The sequence below is a fragment of the Sturnus vulgaris genome, chromosome W, assembly GCF_052056855.1.
Source record: "Sturnus vulgaris isolate bStuVul1 chromosome W, bStuVul1.hap1, whole genome shotgun sequence".
NCBI lineage: Eukaryota > Metazoa > Chordata > Aves > Passeriformes > Sturnidae > Sturnus > Sturnus vulgaris.
Window position 1 is genome coordinate 28151786 of NC_142282.1, and position 21879 is coordinate 28173664.

General features: G+C 45.8%; 1 long non-coding RNA gene across 1 annotated transcript; it reads left to right on the forward strand.

Moving 5' to 3' along the window:
• Positions 1–34: 34 nt before the first annotated feature.
• Positions 35–18647, forward strand: LOC148220079 (uncharacterized). Its single transcript, XR_015798839.1, has 2 exons — positions 35–156; positions 9522–18647. It is a non-coding gene; the product is annotated as an uncharacterized LOC148220079 (long non-coding RNA).
• Positions 18648–21879: the final 3232 nt, after the last annotated feature.

The following is a 21879-nucleotide window of genomic DNA, read 5'->3' on the forward strand; positions in this document are numbered from 1 at the left end:
TGTCCAACTAACTACCTTAAATCTCTCTGAGCTGCTTTTTGTGCAGCCAGGAGACTTAAGGACGAAATCAGTAGCTCGCTTCTGCGCCGAACGAGTTGATTTCCAGAACGTGGACTCACTGCAGCATTCACAAACAGCCGAGATCCGCAAGGAGGGGTAAGATATCTTCGTGTTAGGCGGGGACCGCGAAAAACAGCCCCCAGTTACAGCAGGGAGGGTCTCCCGGGCACACCGTGGGGCGGGACACGTGCGGCTACCCCCGAGGGGCGCGCCATACGCGGCGTGCTCGTAGGAGCGGCGGCCCCTGCGGGGCCCGGCGCCGCTCGGCGGGTGCACGCGGCGGCATTTCGGCAGCGCGGCGCCACTTGCGAAAGAGGCGGCTCGCCACTTCTGCGGGGGCGGCTCGGCAGCCCGGCGCACGCGGCTTTTGCCGACACAGCGGCGGCAGCGCGGCAGGGCTTTGCCAGTGCCAGCGGCGACCGGGAGAAGGCGGCACAGGCGATTGGCAGTGATGCAGCCCCGGCGCCGTGTGTATTTTTCGGCCAGGGATTGGGAAGTATGAACGGCAGCTTTTGTCTGTGTTTTAACTGCAGATTGGGGTAGATAAACTGCAGATTGTTTTTAAACATCATGGGCACACGTCTTTCTGCAGAGCAAAAGAGTTTATTATCCCAGCTAAGGGAAATTTTAAGTGCTGGAGATGTTATAGTCTCTAAAAAACGATTGGAACACTTTGTCTGTTGGCTGTGTGCTGAAATTTCGGATTTTAACATGCAAAATATAAATTTGGTTTTATTTAGGGATCAAATAGGTAATATATTAACATTAAAAGTGGAAAATGGAAATGAAACGGCCACTCTGTTTGTTATGAATGATGTTTTATTTTTCCCAATTTATCAAGCAACAAGATTAAATTTAATAGTAAGTTTTTAATAGTAACAAAATGAATACAATCAAAGTATTGGAGATTACAATTAAAGTATTGGAGATGAAACAATCAAAGTACATATATTTAAGAATATACAAAATTTGGCAGAAAGTAATTTAGTATAATTGAGGTTCATATAAAGCATAAGCAAAACCGACCGGGGAGGGGCCCCCCTCCGACCGGGGATACGGGGAGTGGCTCCCATTCCTCACGTACCAAAGCATTCAGGCCAACAATCCCACTTATATACTGTAAGTTACAGAAGTTTCTAGAAAGCTCCTCCTAGTTTCTATTCCTAAAATTTACGTAACTATACTGCACGGCGCATGCTCTACTAATGGGTTAGGGGGTCTCTCATCCTTTTGAGGGTCTTATTTCCGGTGAAGGCTCATCATCTTCATCAGTGACCGAGGTGTGACCTGCAGGTAGCGCAGGCGCCCTGTGTGACTGAGCAGATGTTTTCCATAACATGACTTTAATTAAGTCCCATGCTTGGAATCATTCCATTTTTGACAGCTTCAAGGTTGAAGCTCTATTTCTAGATGCTGCTTATCAGACCTCCGTCCTTCTACTATTCTTATCTGACTTTCTTCTAACCTCCTTCTTCGACTCCCAACATCTGGAAGATGTCTTTTATCCTGTCTCACCCATCTCCCCCCCTTTCACTCGGTAACAATAGTCTTTTATTGATCTAAATACAATTTTGTTAATATAGTTACAATTTAATTAGCACGAATCACATTTATCACACTGTTCATCCCGATATTCTTGCAAATTCGAAAACAATTAATTCAGAGAGAAAATAACACACAGCAGCAGCAAAGCCCCTTAGATTCTCCTTCCCTTTCTCCAAACTCCTCTACCATAGAACTGGGGGGGACTCGCAGGTCACCCCGGGAACCGCAGAGCACCCAGCCTGCCCATAGTTGCTCTGGGACCCCGAGCCCCCCCCCCCCCGGTACTCCGGTCCTGACAATTTTGCACAGGTTGTCAGATAAATTTCCCTATATCCCTCTCTCCTGACAGCCTTTTCTCAAGAACATTGCTCAGAAAGCTCTAAAAGTGACTTCCCTTCACCTCAGGGCACCGGCCACATGGCTAAACCTGAGGAGGCCGGGGGCCAGATCCACACGGGTGCTGGCCATGTGGCTCGTCCCCCGAGAGGGTTCCAATATGGCGGCAGACACGTGTTGGCTCCTTCATCCCACAATCCCTTGTACCTTCTCGTCCCTGCCCTCAACCCATTCCCCGCCCATAACCCATTCCTGCCTGTGGCCGCCCCGCCCCCTCACGATCCAAGAGCCCACCCTGCATGACGTCACCCTGTAACCTCGCCCCCATGTGTTGCAAACCTGGTTACCACGGTTGCCCCTCCCAGCCGAGAAGCCCTGCCCCCTCCCCTGCTCCGTTTCACATGCATGCCCCCATGGTTGCTACGGAAACGGGGGCAGGGGAGAAAGGGCCCATCCCCCACGCTGCTGCAGCTGTGGGGAAGAGGGTAGAGGCCCCCCGCGCTGGGGGGATGGGGGTGGGGAAGACCCAGCTCAAAGCCCCTGGGGGGAAGACAGTATCCTTACGGCAGGGGGGGGGTGAACAGACCCCCTGGCCCAAAGCAGGAGGGGGTGCCCAGCTTCGTCCCAGACCCCAGGGGGAGGGGGGTGGAATGCTTCCTAGCCTCCAGGGGCATGGGGGAATAGGGGAATTTCCTGGAAGTCAGAACCAGGAGGAAGAAAACATATCCTTAGTTGCTCCTGTTGTTTATATTGGAAGGAAAAATGGCAAGAGAAGCTACCAGCCGTTGTCTTATCAAGATAAAAAGGAAATTTGTAAATGTCTCCGTTTGAAAGACAGGTATCTTCTAAGGAAAGGCAAGAACACCTTTCCTGAGATGCAGAGAGCAACCCCTCCCTTTTAATTATTTTAGTATCAAATCAGAGGCCTTCAGGCAGGAGATATGGGGATAGGAATAACAGTTCTTTACTGATATCTAACAAGGCAAAATAGCAGAAATAACCAACAGCTATAAAAATTGACAACAAAACAGAACAGTATAGCTCAGTTCCAGTCCCTTTGGCCAAAGCCCTTTCTCCCTGTGCTCAGTTACCGGTGCTGTGAGAAGGGCAGGTCCCACGCAGTTGAAGAGGGCTGGAGTGGTGGTGGCAGCGGCCCAGGGCTGAGAGGGATGGGGGAGCGACTCCCCCCTCACGGTGTCGGTCATGGTACTCGGCAGAGTGTCCGGAGGCAGTAGGATGAGGTGGGAGAGCAGCAGAGCAATGTCCAACGGCAGGGAACATGGATCTCAGCGCTGGGATGGCAGGGGAGATGCCAGATCGGAGCCCGGGCCGTCCTCCCACTCCACGGGCCAAGCAATAGAGAGTCCCAGCCCACTCCAGACGCCTCTCCCACCTTTCCTTTTCTGGTCCCCCCCCTCCCCCTCCACCCACCCCCCTGCAAGAGAACATTTATCATTCCTAAGGTGTAGCCACAATTACTTAGCATAACAATGGGAGAAATTCCACAGAAAGAAAAGGGAACAATTCAACCCCCAACATTATCCACCCCTGAATTTCTCCCATACTAATATGCTATATCAAATTAAACCGTTACATATATATACATACATGCAGTTAGAGATACAGGCACAGTCCTATAGGTATTTCACCCTAAAACAAGGTCTCCTTGGGGTATGCATCGGGTCTCTCCATTCTTTTGCATCACCCACGAGGTGCAGCCTGGTCCTTGAGTGAATACAACTCCACGGATGGGATTATCTTGGCTGGATGCAGGATTTACCCAAACAGTTTTTCCTAGCATACCTCTCATGTGTACCACCGGAAACTTATCTTGATCTGATATTCCCAAGGACTCCGATTGGGCAGGGCCTGCTCGATTAGTGGAACCTCGGGTGTTCACTAACCATGTGGCCTTTTGTAGATTAATCTCCCAGTTCTTGAAAATTCCCCCACCCAGTGCCTTCAATTTGGTTTTAAGCAGGCCATTGCACAGTTCAACTTTCCCTGCAGCTGGTGCATGGTAGGGGATATGGTACACCCACTCAATGCCGTGTTCTCTAGCCCAGGTGTTTATAAGGCTGTTCTTGAAATGAGTCCCATTGTCTGACTCAATTCTCTCAGGGGTACCATGCCTCCAAAGAACTTGTTTTTCCAGGCCCAAGATGGTGTTCCGAGCAGTGGCATGAGGCGCAGGGTAGGTCTCCAACCATCCAGTGGTGGCTTCCACCATGGTCAGTACATAGCGCTTCCCCTGGCAGGTTAGAGGCAGTGTGATGTAGTCAATCTTCCAGGCCTCTCCATACTTATATTTGGACCATCACCCCCCATACCAGAGGGGCTTCACCCGCTTGGCTTGCTTGATGGCAGCGCACGTCTCACAGTCATGGATAACATGAGAAATACTGTCCATGGTTAGATCCACCCCTCGGTCTCGTGCCCACTTATAGGTGGCGTCTCTGCCCTTGTGGCCTGAGGCATCATGGGCCCATCGAGCCAGGAACAACTCTCCCTTGTGCTGCCAGTCTAAATCTATCTTCGACACCTCTATCTGTGCCGCCTGATCTACCTGCTCATTGTGTCGGTGTTCCTCATTAGCCCGACTCTTGGGGACATGGGCATCTACATGACGGACTTTCACAGGCAGCTTCTCTACCCAGGTGGCAATGTCTTACCATTCATTGGCAGCTCAGATTGGTTTTCCCCTACCTTGCCAGTCAGCCTTTTCCCACCTTTCCAGCCAACCCCACAGAGCATTGGCTACCACCCATGAATCAGTGTAAAGGTAGAGTTTTGGCCATTTCTCTCTTTCAGCAATGTCCAGGGCCAGCTGAACAGCATTGAGTTCAGCAAGTTGACTCGATCCACCTTCTCCTTCGGTAGCTTGTGCAACCTGTCGTGTGGGGCTCCATACGGCTGCTTTCCACTTCCGGTTCATCCCCATGATGCGGCAGGAACCATCAGTGAAAAGAGCATAGCATGTTTCATCTGCTGGCAGTTGATTATAAGATGGGGCCTCATCGGCCACTTCTTGCTGTTCCTCTTCATCGGCAAGGCCAAAGTCTTCCCCTTCCGGCCAGTTGGTAATTATCTCCAAAATCCTAGGGGGATCCGGGTTTCCAATACGGGCGCGTTGTGTGATGAGGGCAATCCATTTACTCCATGTGGCTTCAGTGGCATGGTGGGTTGAGGGAACCTTTCCTTTAAACAGCCACCCCAGCACTGGCAGTCGGGGTGCCAGGAGGAGTTGTGTTTCTGTGCCAACCACCTCAGAGGCAGCTTGAACTCCTTCATAGGAGGCCAAGATCTCCCTCTCTGTCGGAGTATAGTTGGCTTCGGACCCTCTGTAGCTTTGACTCCAGAATCCCAGTGGTCGGCCTCGCATCTCACCAGGCACCTTCTGCCACAGGCTCCAGGACAGACCATGGTTCCCGGCTGCAGAGTAGAGCACGTTCTTCACATCTGGTCCCATCCTGACTGGGCCAAGGGCTGCTGCATGAGCAATCTCCTGCTTGATCTGGGCAAAGGCTTGCTGCTGCTCAGGGCCACAGTGGAAATCGTTCTTCTTGCGGGTGACCAGGTAAAGAGGGCTCACGATCTGGCTGTATTCAGGAATGTGCATTCTCCAAAAGCCTATGGCACCTAGGAAAGCTTGTGTTTCCTTCTTGCTGGTTGGTGGAGACATTGCAGTGATCTTATTGATGACCTCACTGGGAATCTGGCGCCGTCCATCTTGCCACTTTATTCCCAGGAACTGGATCTCCTGGGCAGGCCCTTTGACTTTGCTCTTTTTAATGGCAAGGCCAGCTCCCAGCAGAATCTGTATGATCTTTTTTCCTTTCTGAAATACCTCAATTGCTGTGTCCCCCCACACAATGATGTAATCTATGTGCTGCAGATGTTCTGGAGCTCCACCCTTCTCCAGTGTAGCCTGGATCAATCCATGACAGATGGTGGGGCTGTGTTTCCGCCCCTGGGGCAGTCAGTTCCACATGTACTGCACACCCCTCCATGTGAAAGCAAACTGAGTCCTGCACTCTACTGCCAGAGGAATAGAGAAAAATGCATTGGCGATGTCAATGGTGGCGTACCACTTTGCTGCCTTGGACTCCAGCTCGTATTGGAGTTCCAGCATGTCCGGCACAGCAGTGCTCAGCGGTGGAGTCACCTCATTCAATGCATGATAGTCCACGGTTAATCTCCATTCTCCTTCAGATTTACGCACAGGCCAGATGGGGCTGTTGAAGGGTGAGTGGGTTTTGCTGACCACCCCTTGGCTCTCCAGCTCACGGATCATCTTGTGTATGGGGATCACGGCATCTCGATTCATCCGGTACTGCCGGCGGTGCACTGTTGAGGTAGCAATTGGCACTTGTTGCTCTTTCACCCTGAGGAGTCCCACTGCAGATGGGTTTTCTGATAGCCCAGGCAGGGTGTTCAACTGCTTAATGCCCTCTGCTGCCACAGCAGCTATTCCAAAAGCCCACCTGAGTCCCTTTGGGTCTTTGTAATAGCCGTTCCTGAGGAAGGCTATGCCTAGGATACATGGTGCTTCTGGGCCAGTCACAATTGGATGTTTCTGCCACTCTTTCCCAGTCAGGCTCACCTCAGCCTCCAGCAAAGTCAATTCCTGAGATCCCCCCGTAACCCCAGCAATTGAAACAGGTTCCTCCCCGACATGTCCCGATGGTATTAATGTACATTGTGAACCAGTGTCAACCAATGCACTGTGTTCCTGTGGCTCTGATGTGCCCGGCCATTGGATCCACACCGTCCAAAAGATCCGGTTTTCCCGTGCCTCTCCCTGGCTAGAGGCAGGGCCCCTCTAGCCCTGGTTATTATTTCTCTCCTGGGCATACATACTGGAGGTTCCTTCAAGGGGATCTGACAGATCATCCTCCCTTCTGTAATACCCTGCACCTTGGTCATGGGAGGCTGAGGCTACCTTCACTTTAGTGGAGTTCCCTCTGTTAGTGTTCCCCTCCCTGCGCTGACACACCCGTGCTGCCAGGACAGAAGTGGGTTTCCCATCCCACCTTCTCATGTCTTCCCCGTGGTCACATAGAAAAAAACACAGGTCAGCACGTGGGGTGTACCCTCTCTCCCTAGCTGGGGGTCGTTGGGCTCTACTTTTGGGGTCCATGACTTGCACTGGTGCTGCACTGATCTTCCTCACCTCTTCCGTTATCTCTTTCTTCTCCTCCTTAAAGTCCACTCTGAGGTCCTTAGCCACAGCAGAGACATGAGCCTGCACTGGGCCAGCCATCATACTCTGAAAATTCCTGAGCCTGTTGGCAACAGAACCCACTGTCACTTGGTTGGTATCAGCATTAATCATTGCAATAAAGGGGGTATATTGACATGGGCCCAGGTTTGCCAGATTCCACAACATCTGTCCTGTGCACCTGACCTTGTCAGGGTCATTGTCATGCTGTCCATCCCTCCCAAAGAGCACCTCCAGTACTGCCACTTCTCTCAGCTTTTGGATCCCTTCCTCAAGGGTATTCCAACGTGTTCTCTGGTGGTACTCCTGCATTCTTTCCCTGTGGACAAATCTCTCTCTCACACTCATTAAAAGTCGCTCCCAGAGGGAAAGGAGACCTGTCTCCCTTACAAATACCTGGTCCACACCTGAGTCCTGGGTCAGGGCTCCCAAATTCCTTGCCTCAGTACCATCCAGTTGCACACCTGTACCCATAAGGTCCCAGACCCGCAATAACCAGGTTGTAAAAGGCTCACGGCCCTGTCGTACAATGTCTTTTCGCAGGTTACCGAGACTCTCATATGACAGGGACTCAGTGATGATCTCAACTTCTGGCTCCCCTGCTGGTTGTGAGGGGCCCCCTTCCTGACCCTTATTATCTAGGTGCCTTGTTTTCATCTTAGACTTCCTAGTTTCCACGGGGGCAACTGCTGCTGGCTGTGAGTGCCCTTGCAGTTCAGCTGGAACCTGGACAGATGTAACATCTGTGGGTCCCACTGCTGCACAGTCAGAGTCTCCCTCTTTAAGGCAGGGGGAGGGTTTCTCACCAGCTGGGGAGAGGTACTCCTTCAGCATCTGGCCCATCTCACGTATCTCCTTTGCTAGCACCCCCACCCATTCTGGGTGTTTCCTTTCCGAGGTGGGCTGTGGGGCAGGGTCAAATTCCGGGGTAATATCCCTAGTCTCTGGAACAGGGTCAGGCTCTGGGCTAACCTTCCTAGTCTCTGGGACAGGATCAGGCTCTGGGGCATAACAATGGGAGAAATTCCACAGAAAGAAAAGGGAAGCATTCAACCCCCAACAATGACCTTTTATATCCTATTTTCTCCCCGTCCTATTGAGAGGGAGTGAATACTCTTTGCAGTCTTTTCCCCTCCAATACACATATAATTCCTTAGCTCTTGCTTATTCTCAAATCCATTGACCCAATTGACCAAATATACCTTGGCATGTGTTGGGGGTTGAATGCTTCCCTTTTCTTTCTGTGGAATTTCTCCCATTGTTATGCTAAGTAGTTGTGGCTACACCTTAAAACAATAAGATATTGTTCTCTCCCAGGGGGGTGAATGGAGAGGGAGGGGGGGAGACCAGAAAAGGAAAGGTGGGATGGGGGTCTGGGCAGGCTGGGACTCTCTCTCGCTTGGCTCGTGGAGGGACGGGACGCCCCGGTACTCCGATCTGGCATCTCCCCTGCCATCCCAGCGCTGAGATCCACACTCCCAGCCATTGGGCATTGCTCTGCTGCTTTCCCGCCTCATCCTACTACCTCCAGACTCTCTGCCGAGCACCACGACCGACACCGTGAGGGGTAGCCGCTTCCCTGTGAGGTGTCAGGGGTGACCTCCGGGTGCCTCCTGTACACCCACACTGTTGGGCTACTTCTTCTTTTATGTAAAAAGCAAAGCGGCTAATAGTTGCTGTAAAGTTATTTATTGCAGAAGCACATCAGTCTGAAATGCAGAGTCAAAGCTATCAAAGTCCATTCCAGGTTCTAGCACAAAGTCCCAAACAGAAGCAGAGGCTCCCCGTGGTCCCAGCAGGGCCGGAGGAGCCGGGCAGCTCCTATCTTCTTCTCGGGTGTTGGTTTCAGCGCAGCCAAGCAAAAGCAGAGCAAAAGCTGTGGCATAAAAGCAATGGCTAAAAGCAATGGCTCTTTCCAAGCCTCTTCTTTTATAGAAACTTACGAGCAAACTAAGACGTAGAATCAGACCAGACTCGGACCACTACTTCTTAACCTATTAGAATTCTAGTTTCTTAACACGCCAAGCTAAGTATAAATTACATTCATGGCCTATCTTGTTCTAACTGAAAAATGTAAGCAATATTCTTAACTCTAACTATTATGTCTAATGCTAAGTTCTTGGAGCCACTAAGGAATCACTAGCATGTTTTTTAACCTTTACTAGAACATGTACTACTTCTCAGGTATCTAAGACCTTTTGCTCACTAAAAGCACTTAAAACTTATTCCATTTACTTATTTTCTTTCTCTTATGTTATAACCTAAGTCTACACTTCTACCTTATATGAAAGAGGCCTAATATACTTCAATCCATCCAAAGGTTTAAACTCAATCCCTGCATTCTGATCTCTCCCTGAAGGATTCAGAGAGACTCCTGACTTACTGACTCCAACACTTCCCCATCCCTCTCACCCCTGGACTGCTGCCGCCATCACTCCAGCCCTCTTCAACTGCGCGGGACCTGCCCTGCCCACAGCACCGGTAACTGAGCACAGGGAGACGGCCTGTGGCCAAAAGGGACTGGAACTGAGTTATATTGTTCTGTTCTGTTGTCAATTTTTATAGCTGTTGTTGTTTTTTGCCATGTTAGATATCAGTAAAGAACTGTTATTCCTATCCCCACATCTCCTGCCTGAAGGCCTCTCATTTGAAACTAAAATAATTAAAAGGGAGGGGGTTGCAATCTGCATCTTAGGAAAGGGGTTCTTGCCTTTCCTTAGCAAATACCTGTCTTTCAAACCAAGACAGCTTAAGAGGCTGTAACTGGACTTCTTTCATCGAATTTATATTTGTCTGAAATAATGATGGTGCTACAATACCTGACTAATGAAAAAACCCAGATAATGTAGATACAATGGAGCATGGTTGAAAGCATCATCACAAGACAGCTGCTGTATTCTATTTTATCAAACCAAAGTATTACTGTATCCTAACAATAAGGGTAGTGTCATCTATTTTCAGCTCACATCTGGTTTCAGCTCTGCCACTAATTCTATTACCATTAACAAGTTACTTGCTTTTTTGCTTTTATTTTTACCTTTCTGCAAAATGAGGATGATTATCATAATGTAGTAAGTGTTTGATGAGATTAACTCAATAGTACTTGAGATACCAAATGAAAACATGGGCGTATAGAAAACAAAGTGTAACTATTATGGAAAATGTATGTTATTTTTTAGAGTAAAAGGGAATGAAAGACAAAAGCATGAGATAATCAGACCACCAGAACTGAAGGATTTTTGAGATATGATATTGTATGGGTATGCTTCAATAAGGTTATCTGATTAGGACCTTTTTACTACACCAAGAGATAATAAGTAAAGGAGGAAGCCATGAATAAGAGACAGAAATGTGGCAGAGAAGGGATAACTGAGACAATGCCTTTAGGAATGAGACCTACAGCCATGACATAGGCCATGAGATATGTGGTGAAGGGATTGCTGTGGGCATGATGGACTGCTGATGGGGATGATGGATTATGAGGCAGAGGCCAGAGGACCCTTATTGCTGCAATCAGCCAGGTGGAAGAAGGAGTGATACTAAGGTGTCATGGTTCTATTGTGCCTTTGTGCAAGACCCACAGTCTTTGTAATCTCTTTCTAACTCTAGATATCTCATGTACATATAAAGTGGATGCCCCTCCCCCCATTTATAACAGCAGTTACAGAATATTTGACTACATTCTCACCTCTACTTTTCCCAAAAGTATAAACTGACATTTGAATTCCTCCATGGCAGAGCATGAGAATACAACCACCTTTCAGAGAAGTTGATGGGCTTGTTCCTCTCTCCTCCCCAAAGCAGGGACACCTCTTTGGTAAGATTTGCACCTTTGACTGACAGAGTATACCCAGGAACACTTGTACATAGTGCTATACACAGAGTGAGAGAGCAGCTTGGTGGCTACATGGTGGCCAGCCCAGGTCAACCCAGTACAGCCTTTTGTGGCACCCAATGTGGAGCATCAGACAATGCCAATTTTTAATTGTGCATGCTATACCTGTAGTAATTATTAAGTGGAAGCTTTTGTGTGGATCACGGAATTTGTTGCCTGCACTATTTATCTCTTTATGTTGCTGATCTTTCTGACACTGTTCTTGTCTCCAAATTGGAGGGACATGGATTTGATGGATGGATCACTGTCTTGGGACTGTTGCTCTTCACTATATTCATCAGTGACATAGACATTGAGATCAAGTGCACCCTCAGTGAATTTGCAGATGACACAAAGCTGAGCAGTGCAGTTGACACAAGAGAGGGAAGGGATGCCATCCAGGGGAACCTGGACAAGCCTGAGAAGTGGACCCATGAGAACCTCATGAAGTTCAACAAGTCCAAGTGGAAGATGCTGCACCCAGACATGAGTATAGACTCGGAGAAGTAATTGAGAACAGCCCTGCAGAGGACTTGAGGATTCTTGTGGATGAAAAGCTGGACATGAGCCAACAGTGTGTTCTTGCAGCCCAGAAGGCAAATCACATCCTGGGCTGCATCAAAAGACATGTGGCTAACAGGCTGAGGGAAGGGATTTTCCCCCTCTACTCTTAGGGTCAGTTGTCTTTAATATCTTTGCTGATGATCTGGATGAGGGGGTCGAGTGAACCCTCAGTAAGTTTGTGGATGACACTAAGGTGAGTGATCTGCTGGAGGGTAAGAACACTGCAGAGGGATCTAGACAGGCTGGATCGATGGGATGAGGACAATTATATGAGGTTCAACAAGGCAAAGTTACAGGTCCTGGACTTGGGTCACAACCCCATGCATCACTACAGGCTGCATGAAGAGTGGCTGGAAAGCAGCTCAGCAGAAAAGGACGCAGGGATGCTGGTCAACAGCCAGCTGAATGTGAGCCGATAATGTGCCTACTGTTGCCAAGAAGCCCAATGGCATCCTGGCTTGTATCAGACATAGTGTGGCCAGCATGTCTTGGGTTGCAATGCAGGATGTGACCGGAGGTGTGTATTCTATCACCATCTGTTAAAACCAGGTGGGGCAGTGTTCTTTATGTTTTCCACAACCCATCCTTCCTCCAGGAAGATATCGTCTGTTAATGGGCCATTGAGTCCCACTGTATGACTGATAAAATTACATCATCCCATTTGGAGATGTTCCAGCCAGGGGGAGGAGCCAAGCCTTTCCTACCCAGATAAAAACTGAGATCTGGAACACCAAGGCAGCCTTTTTCCACTGGATTCCAGAGGAAAAAACAGACCTTTCCACATCATTGCTGGACTTTTGGAGGAAAACTGCACCCTTCTACAGGACCACTGCTTCAACTGAACCACATCTGTCACTCCAGGAGGATTGCAGCCACCATTCAATTGGACTGCTACCAACACCCTGACTGACAGGATGTCAGGTTGTATTCTGACTGTCAGTGTTGTTGGGTTTGTTCTATGTAATACTGTATTTCTATTTTAATTTTCCTAGTAAAGTATTGCTATTCCTATTTCCATATCTTTGCCTGAGAGCTCCTTAATTTCAAAATTATAATAATTTGGAGGGAGGGAGTTTACATTCTCCATTTTAAAAGGAGACTCCTGCCTTTCTTGGCAGACACCTGTCTTTCAAACCAAGACACCAGAAGGACAAGGGAAGTGATTGTCTCCCTGTACTTGGCACTGGTGAGGCTGCACCTTGAGTACTGTGACCAGTTCTGGGTTCCTCACTTCAAGAAAGACATTGAGGTGCTGGAGCATGCCCAGAGAAGGGCAATGGAGCTGGTAAAGGGTCCAGAGGGTAAGTCCTATGAAAAACAGCTGAGGGAGCTGGGATTGTTTAGTCTGGAGAAAAGGAGGCTCACGGGGGACCTTATCCAACTCTACAACTACCTGAAATGACGTTGTAGTACAATGGGGGTCAGCCTGTTCTCCCAGGCAATCAGTGACAGGACAAGAGGACATAGCCTCAAGCTGTGCCATGGGAGTATCAGGTTGAGCATCAGAAAGAATTTCTTCACAGAAAGGGTTGTCAAGCATTGGAACAGGCTCCCTAGGCAAGTAGCAGAGCCCCTATTCCTGGAAGTGTTCAAGAAACAACTGGACGTGGGACTTAGTGCTATGGTCTTGTTGACAGGGTCGTGATCAGTCAAAGGTTGGACTCAATGAGCCTGGAGGTCTTTTCCAACCTAAATGATTCTATGACTCTATTCTATGATTCTACTGTGTCCAAGTCTGGTGTCCTCAGCACAAGAAAGACATGGACCTGTCAGAGTGGGTCCAAAGGAGAGCCACAAAGATGATCAGAGGGCTGGAGCACCTCTCCTACAAAGACTGGGGTTGTTCAGCCTGGAGAAGAGAAGGCTCTGGGGAAACCTCACTGTGGCCTTCCTGTACCTTAAGGGGGTTCTTACAAAGGAGGTAGAGGGACTTTTCATATGGACAGATAGTGACAGGACAAGAGGCAATGTTTTTAAACTGAAAGAGGTCAGGTTTAGATTAGATATTAGGAAGAAATTCTTTACTCAGAGGGTGGTGAAGCACTGGAACAGTTTGCCCAGAGAAGTTGTGGATGCCCTATCCCCTAAGTGTTCAAGGCCAGGTTGGATGGGGGCTTTGAGCAACCTGAACCGATGCCAAATGATTTTTGCTTTTTCCTTTTATATATTCTCTATATTCTTTACACATATATTTGTAGCTCTGTAGCCTATTATGTGTAGCTAGTTTTCCCTACCTTTTTGCTACCCTGATAGGCAGAAAGACAAAATACATTCCAAAGCCCCTATCCTATCTTGGTTCTTTCTGAGAACCAAGGCCAAAAAACAGCTTTTCAAGACACATTTTCATCACCAAAGTTTAGTTCCCATCTGAGGGGGGAGAATTTAGAAGGGGTTGAACTGGGCGAAATTGCATCACCTCTAATGTATCTAATTGGTGCTTTTTGTCAATTATGCTAATTTGCTAAACTTATAAATCTATATTCACCCCATGGAGGGTTGGGCTTTTGAGGACATTTTCCATATCTGCCCCTGGAGGCCTCCAATAAAGACCAGCCTTTATATACCTCCTATACTAATATTATCTTGAAAGTATGTTGTTTCATTTCTAGGTTCTTTAAGGCATCAGAGCTACTTAATGGCATCCTTGCCCATGGCACAGGGGTTGGAACTAGATGATCTTTAAGGTCCTTCCCAACCCAATCCATTCAATGATTCTATGATTCCATAATTCCATGCACTAAAAGTAAGGAGATAAAGATATGAAATATACAGGGGAAGGGCAAAATATACAAAATCCTTAATAGGAAAATGAGGCTGAAATTTGTATATTTTATCCTTCCCACAGGCCCATAGTGTTCCTGTATTAACTAGAGCCCTGCTGCCCAATGGCCTAAAGTTAGCAACTCTTCAATAAGTTGAGGATATGTCACGAGGAAGTGATTTAGTCCGCCTAAAGAACCACTGACAAAGGTATAAGCAAAAGTGGTTTTATGTAAATGGGATGTAAAAGTGAGGCTTTAAAAAATTTGATGGCAAGGTTCACTCTATTGCTTACTGCAGAGTATATAATAATGATTCAAAGTTATCAATGCAAAGTCAAAGTAACCAATTGTCATGGTTTGACACTGGCCAATTGCCAGGCACCCATGAAAGCTGCTCACTCACCCTCCCCTGCTACAGCTGGGCAGAGTGATGCCGTTTTGGTTTTTACCTTTTCCTTTTATATATTCTCTGTGTTCTTAACACATATTTGTAGCTTTGTAGCTTTTTATTGTAGCTTAGCTTTAGCATTTCCTAGGCAGGAAGACAAAACAAATTCCAGGACCCCTATGCTATCTTGCATCTCCTTAGAAACCAAGGCTGAAAACAGCTTTTCGAGACATATATTTGTAAAGAGGCCATGGATCTCATCTGAGGGAGGGGAGAATTTAAAAGGTACTAGAATTGGAGGGGTTACTTCACCGGACATGTAGCTAATTGAGGGACTCTTGTCAGATATGCTAATTTACAGAATCTATAAAAATTGCACATGTGTCACACAGTGGGTGCATCTAACACCTAACAAGCTGTGCACCTGAGGATTCTTTTATAAAGGTAACCCTTTTTATCACCCGAACTGTGTCTGGCTCATATTTTTATGACCAGAGGAAAAGGCATCAACAGGAGAGAAAAATTTAAGGAAGGCTTCATGAGTTGAGATAAGGACCAGGATAAAACACTCCAAGGGCAAAACAGGCTCATCTTAGAGGTGCAAAGTGAATTTATTGCTAACAGAGTCAGAGCTGGAAAACTGTGCCCCAATTTGTTTTGATTTTCTTCTTAAATGTTATCACAGAGGTGCTACCATCATCTCTAATTGGCCCAGACTTGGCCAGCAGCACATCCATCTTCAGGGCCATCAGGGATTGGCTCTGCTGGACATAGTGGAAGCTTCTATCAGCTTCTCACAGAAGCCACCTCTGTGGCCCCCCCCGCTACCAAAAACCAGGCTGCTCAGAACCAACACACCAATACAAAGTTCTTAATGCACTATAATACAATATTATGTGCAATATCAATTACTTACCAAAGATCTGCAGTTTGTAAGAGGTGTCAGCCTCATGGAGCAACCTTGAGAGGTGTCCCAGCTCAAGGGGAGATCATCCCCATGCAGCCAATTGCTTACTAGGGAGAGTTCAAAGAAGGCTTACCTGGGCTGTCGTATTTATGGAATAAAGTGATCGGCTCATAGTCAAATTAAATTAGATGAAAAAGGTATGCATGAGATTCCTTGTACCCACAACTTTGTTCCTTGATAAATGAGTCTTGGAAGAGCCATCTGCTATTCATGTGCTAATCGCATGATCAATATTTCCATGAACAATACTCACCATGTCACCCTTTTCCTGTTTGGGCTTTCAGAGAACAAATTGGAACCAATGAAGTTCTTGGCCTGGTTACAACCTAGGCCTTTACTTCCTTTAGAGCCTGAACTTAACTACCACTAGTTTGGTCAAGGAGTTGAGTGCATCAGGAGTCAAGTCAGAACTAACAAAGCTACAATGGGATGTAACATCAAATTCAAAGCTCCAGTTCCTGTTGGTGGCCATCCAAGGAGAGTTTCCCACTAGTGATATTCTCTTTCTTCACTCTATAGGATACGGTGTATCTTCTCTGCATCATGATGGATGGCAATCAGGACGTCTGTTGTCTTAAACTCATTTTAGCAATTGACACAGGTCATCATGTTGCAACACCATTTTTACCAATGTGAGATTCATTCCAATAGGGGGTAGGTAATAAATCTTGACACAATGTGTAGTTAGATCACAATAACTGGTGGGATGAGACAGGAGTTGAATAGTTATAGGCACATCCCATAATTTCAGCAAAATTACAAATACAGAGTGATTGTATATATCTATACATATCTATATATGTTATCTATAAATATAGAATCACAAATGGTTCTCATACAAACACATCCATTTCCAACATATACAAGTACAGTTTCAGGTGTTTCATTGGGATTTATTTCAAAATGACAAACATTTTGTTCGGTGTCAAGACAAACATTTTGGGTCTTGTGCTGGTTATGCATTGAAGACACCTGAGAGGAGGGCACATTCAAAGCTTTTCTCCATGAGAACTTCCTCTGTGAATTGATGGGACCAATTGGAGGTTGGTTTAGTTGTTGACAGCCTGAGAAACCAATCAGAGAAGTTAGTTTGGTCTGTGAATCACATTTTGAAGCAAGTAAACGGGAAGAAAGCCCTCTTTAAATTTCTGCCTCTCACAAGGTAACATTGATCTGGCCTGGGCCCCTCGCCTGGGCTGAGAGGGGTGGGCTCAGGAGGCCACCGGGCCCCATTTTCAACCAGGGGCGTCGATGGCCAGGGGGAGGAGAGGCCCATTGCTAAGATTCTAGCACTCCCTCCTCCCCCGTGTGGCACAGCTCAGTGGGGCCTTACTCCCCCGGAACAGCCCACACGGCCTGGGAGAGGGGCAGCTGGGACCCCTGTCTAGAAAGCTGGCATGTCCTGGCAGAGAGGAGGGGTGGCCATGGGCAGTGGGTGCTGCAGCTGAGCCCCAGTGAGGCTGATTGAGATCCTAGTCGTCCCCCATCCCCACCCTCCCAGCGTGGGTTGAGTGTTCTCAGATCCTGGCACAGCTCCAGCATGGCCTGGCCCAGCCTCTGCATCCTCCATGGGAGATTTTAACCCTTCCAATGCTCAGATAAGACTTGCAGACCTTCAATCCTCCCTTGAATGAAAGGAAAAAGAATAGAGATGATACACTAAAGTCAGTGAAACAGAAGTCAAGTACCAGATGGAAGGAGAATGAGGAGATGCCGTGAATTTAGGCTGAAAATCCTTTTGTAAGCTATAGGGATGGACTGTACTACATTAAAAATTCCTATAAACTGTGGAAAAAGACATGGGAGGTTGGAGTGATCCAGGTATCAGGGTATCACTAGATTTTCTCTGTGTGTACATAGCTTGCATGCAGGCAGTTTTTCTGATAGCAATTGACAGCTAGCTTAGGCAACGTATGGGAATTCTGGACTTGACTCAAGGAAATTAATTTATTGCTAATCAAAAAGTAGGATAATGAGAAATAAGACCAAATCTAAATCCCCCTTCTCCCCCCTCCTTAATTTTACTCCTGAATTCTCTATTCCCTCCCCCTGAGCAGCACAGGGGGACGTGGAATGAGAGTTGTGGTCAGTTCATCACCTGTTCTCTGCCATTCCTTCCTCCTCATCAGGAGGACTCCTCACACTCTTCCCCTCCTCCAGTGTGCGGTCCCTCTCACAGGTTGCAGTTCTTTCCAAAGAGCTCCAAAGTGGGTCCCTTCCACAGCGTGTAGTCATTCAGGAACAGACTGCTCCAGCTTGGATGCCCCACAGGGTCACAGGTCCTGCCAGGAGCCTGCTCCAGAGTGGGCTTCCCACAGTGTGACAACCTCCTTTGGGTGCATCCACCTTCTCGGGCATGGGATCCTCCATGGGCTACAGATGGATATCTGCTCCACTGCTAACCTCAATGGGCTGCAGGGGAACAGTGTGTCTCACTATGGTCTTCACCATGGGCTCTGGCACCTGGAGCACCTCCTTTCCCTTCTCCTTAACTGACCTAGGTATCTGCACAGTTGTTTCTCTCACATATTCTCATTCCTTTCTTCGGCTTCTACTGTTCTAAAGCAGTATTTCCCCCCCCTCACCCCTCCTTCTTAAATATGTTGTTTTGGAGCCAGCTGGACATAGGGGAAGCTTCTAGCAGCTTTTCACAGAAGCTACCCCTGTGTGGGTATTGGAGCCTGGGAAAGAAGAGTTTTCCCAGGCATTTGAAGGAAACAGAAAGGAAAGAATTAATAACAAAAGTAAAAACAAAAGTTGCACCTGCTGTTGTTGACATTGTATGCATGTGAGACGTGATGTTTTGGTAAAAGCATGTTTATAAGAGGTGTTGCCTTCCTTGGACCAATAAGCTGATCCTATTCTTGGTTCAGTGAAGTAGTCTATAAAATATGTGTATTTCTACAATAAAGAGCTTCTTCTACCTCTGAGAGGAAGACGTGCCCCTGTGATTTCTTTACTGCTGCTACAGCTACAGCGACACTCCTGTAGCCCATTCCTGTCCCCACCAGAAACCTTGCCAGGCAAACCCAATACATGCACTTTGGGGATCAATTGCTTCCTTATTAACACTTCAGTTTCTGTAGCAACTGCAAAGGCCATGATGCGATGTCCATTTAGGTTATATGAAAAGCCATCCATGTACAGAATCAAAGCTGGATATGATGAGTTAACCTTCAAATTTTTTAGAATTTTTTTGGACTGTAAAATAAGGTTCATTTCTATGTGTTACTCTTTTAACTATTACCTTAGTTTTCTTTTATTTTTTTTTTAATTTTTGAGCTAACAGTCCACTATCTCCATGCATTTCAGATTTCACACATACACACATTTAGCTATAATGCAATTTTGGACTTTCAAAATTAAGCATACAATTATTTCCAGTAGGATAGAGGATTTCTAAATAAATTCTGTCATGATTAGCCAGAGGAAATGTCACCAAATCTCTGAAATATGGGAATAAGGCTCCTTAACACTAATGTGGTGTTAAAGAGCTATCCTAGGTTACAATGTAAAGATGCTCCTAAAAGTATGTATTCTATTACCATCGTCATGAACTGTTGAAACCAGGAGGGGCAGTGTTTTCCTTGTCTCCTTCCCCTGGACTATCTCCTGTTAATGGGCCCGTCAATGCCTTGCCCCATGACTCATAGATAACTCCCTTAGGGAGCCATTTCTGTTTAATGGGAAATCAAGGACCCACCGCATGACTCATAGAATGACATCAGCACATTGTGAGATGCTCCACCCAGGGGGGAAGAGCCAAACATCCCCATCTGGATATAATCTGGGGTTTAGGACAGAACAAGCAGCCCTTACCCACTGATTTCCAGAGGACAAGAGCTACCAGACCTTTCTATGGGATCACTACTTCAACAAGACCACTTCATCTGGACTGCTACCACCACCCTAACTAGCAGAGTGTCAGGTTGTATTCTGACTCTGTCAGTGTTTTTTCTTTTGTACTATTGCATGTATTTTTTCCCTGTTAAATTGTATTTCTGACTTGTAGTCTCTCATTGATTTTGCTTTCAAACCAGTACAAAAGTGAATCATTTATTCAGGCCTGAGGTCCAATGAGCAATACGCCTAACCTTACAAGGACACGTGATTCTGCAAGAGGATTACTTATATACAGTTGCTACATGCATATTACAATTTACCCATTTCCATAAATCCCTCTCCAAGTTCCCAGATTCAGTCCTTTGTTTTGTCTATTACTGCATTCTTGATCCAGATGTCTTCTTATCTCCCAACCGTCCTTGCTGGAAAGCAGTTTTTGCATGCCTTGTTTCTCTGCTGGAAATTCACAGGCACAGTAAAAATTGAATTAACTCTTTTGGTATAAGAACTACTTTGTTGTGTGGGATGCTTAACTAGTATCAGATTAAAATAATAAAGAAAAACACTCTCAATAAGTATGAACCATAATCCTGAGAATATTTGCCACTGCAGACTGATATCCAAGTTTCACTATTGTATTTGATGCTACTAGAAGTATTAAAAAGTGGCTGTTACAACCAACCCAAGAAGGCAAGGGAACCCAGATTCCTTTAAATAGATCCCATGAGGTGGATTAGAGAGAAATGACATTGAATGATTGGTATTTGTAAAAATATACATGTAGGGTTTATTATAGAATTACTTGATTGCAATGGAAAACATGTACGCAGCCATTTTGGTTACTTTTATCTGTAGTAATAAAGCAATATAAAAGCAAAAAACATCACGTAAGAAAATTTAAAAGAAGAAAGAAGAAAGAAGGAAGGAAGGAAGGAAGGAAGGAAGGAAGGAAGGAAGGAAGGAAGGAAGGAAGGAAGGAAGGAAGGAAGGAAGGAAGGAAGGAAGGAAGGAAGGAAGGAAGGAAGGAAGGGAAAGAAAAAGAGAAAGAAAAAAGAAAAAGAGAAAGAGAAAGAGAGAGAAAAAAGAATAAGAGAGAAAAAAGAAATAAAGAAAAAGAAAAAAGAATGAGAGCGAAAGAGAGAAAAAAAGAAAGAGAAACAGAGAGAGAAAGAGAGAAAGAAAAAGAATAGGAGAAAGAGAAAGAGAGAAAAAACGAGAGAGAAAGAAAGAAAAGAAATAGAAAGAAAGAAAGAAAGAAAGAAAGAAAGAAAGAAAGAAAAAGAATAAGAGAGAAAGAGAAAGAAAGAAAAAAGAATGAGAGAGAGAAAGTGAGAAAGAATGGGAGGGAAAGAGAAAAGAATGAGAGAGAGAAAGAGAGAGAAAGAAACAAGAATAAGAGAGATAGAAATAGAAATAGAAATAGAAATAGAAATAGAAATAGAAATAGAAATAGAAATAGAAATAGAAATAGAAATAGAAATAGAAATAGAAATAGAAATAGAAATAGAAATAGAAAAGAATGAGAGAGAAAGAGAGAGAAAGAAAGGGGGGGAAGAGAAAAGAATGAGAGAGAGAACGAAAGAAAGAGAGAAATAAAAAAGAATTAGAGAGGGAAAGAAAGAGAGAAGAAAGAATGAGACATAGAAAGAGAGAGAGTGAAAGAGAAAGACAAAAAGAAAAAAGAATGAGAGAGAGAAAGAAAGAAAATAGAACAAGAGACAGAAAGAAAGAAAAAATATGACAGAAAAAGTGAGAAAGAAAAAAACAAGAGAGAAAGAGAGAGAAAGAAAAAACTAATAAGAGAGAAAGAAAATGTCAGAAAGAAAAAGAAAGAAAGAGAAAGAGAAAGAAAGAGAAAGAATGAAAGTGAAAGAGAGAGAAAGAGGGAAACAAAGAAAGAGAGAAAGAAACAGAGAAAGAAAGAGAGAAAGAAAAAGAAAGAAAGGATGAGAGAAAGAAGGAGAGTGTGAGACAGGGAATTGAAAAGTAAGGAAGTTCATAAAAAACCAAGGCAATGAAAAATGCCTAACATTTACTATACTTGCAAAAATCGGGAGGAGAAGCAGACTGCTTCGTAATAAATAAAGCCAAAACTTGCAAAGAGAGTAAGGGGTGCAAAGCTACCAGTGATAAGTGATAAATCCAAAACCCTAAACCAGCAAAAACGAATCTGAAAGTCTGAAATGTGCCCAAAGAGCTAAGACTCATGCTCCAAAAACACAGTTAAAAAGTTCAAGTGCAATTAAAATTTTAAAAGCCTTCATCAAAGAGACCCTCGACGACCCCTAAATTGAAGAAGCGCAAGCGCAAGAGGACTTT